Source organism: Sminthopsis crassicaudata, chromosome 5, assembly GCF_048593235.1.
Source record: "Sminthopsis crassicaudata isolate SCR6 chromosome 5, ASM4859323v1, whole genome shotgun sequence".
NCBI lineage: Eukaryota > Metazoa > Chordata > Mammalia > Dasyuromorphia > Dasyuridae > Sminthopsis > Sminthopsis crassicaudata.
The window spans coordinates 111,121,766-111,122,705 of record NC_133621.1 but is presented as its reverse complement, the minus strand read 5'-3'; the positions used below and the strand labels follow the sequence as shown (position 1 = coordinate 111,122,705).

The following is a 940-nucleotide window of genomic DNA, read 5'->3' as shown; positions in this document are numbered from 1 at the left end:
TTACTCCTATACTCTCTAGTATTTTTTTTTAAAATAAGAATGGATGTTGGATTTTATCAAATGCTTTTTCTGCATCTATTCGGATAATTATATAATTTTTGTTAGTTTGGTTATTGTTATAGTCAGGTTATGCTAATAGTTTTCCTAATATTGAATCAATTCTGCATTCATGGTATAAATCCTACTTGGTCATGTTACATTATCCTGGGGATAATTTGCTGTAATTTCTTTGCTAATATTTTATTTAAGATTTTTGCATCAATATTCATTAGGAAAATTGGTCTATAATTTTCTTTTTTTTCTTTTTTTTGTTTTAACCCTACATGATTTAGGTAGCAGCACCATATCTATATCATAAAAGGATTTTGGTAGGACTCCTTTTCTTATTTTTCTAAAACTATGGAATGTTTCATGAATTTGAGTGTCATCCTTGTGTAGGGGCCATGCTAATCTTCTCTGTATCATTCCAATTTTAGTATATGTGCTGCTGAAGCAAGCACAAACTGAAAAATTTTAAAAATAATTCTTTCTTAAAAGGAATGGTTTAGGGGCAGAGCCAAAATGGCAGAGAGGACACATGTATCTTCCTAAACTCTCATTTTCCCCTCAATTTTAACCATATTCAGTTTAGTACTTGACTGTCAGAACTCATGAATATTGGGAGTATAATACATTACCAACAGAAGATATTCTCAAAATTCACCAGAAAAGGTCTGGTTTTGCTCACAGGCAGGGATGGAACTGGGTTAGGCCAGGCACAGACTTCAGGCAGGCAGTGAAAGCACAGGAAACAGCTCTGAGCAGACCAGAGTGGGCCAGGACATGGTTTCTGCTAGTGGAAAATCTGTGGGTAGAACTTTACCACAGTGTGAGCTACTTTGCCCTGGCAGCAAGCCAGTAGATCAGCAGAGAAGCTATAAACATGAGGCGGCAAAAACTA

General features: G+C 35.3%; 1 non-coding gene across 1 annotated transcript; it reads right to left on the bottom strand.

The window, feature by feature from the left end:
• Positions 1-393: 393 nt before the first annotated feature.
• On the bottom strand, positions 394-500 carry LOC141545278 (U6 spliceosomal RNA). Its single transcript, XR_012482956.1, has one exon. It is a non-coding gene; the product is annotated as a U6 spliceosomal RNA (small nuclear RNA).
• Positions 501-940: the final 440 nt, after the last annotated feature.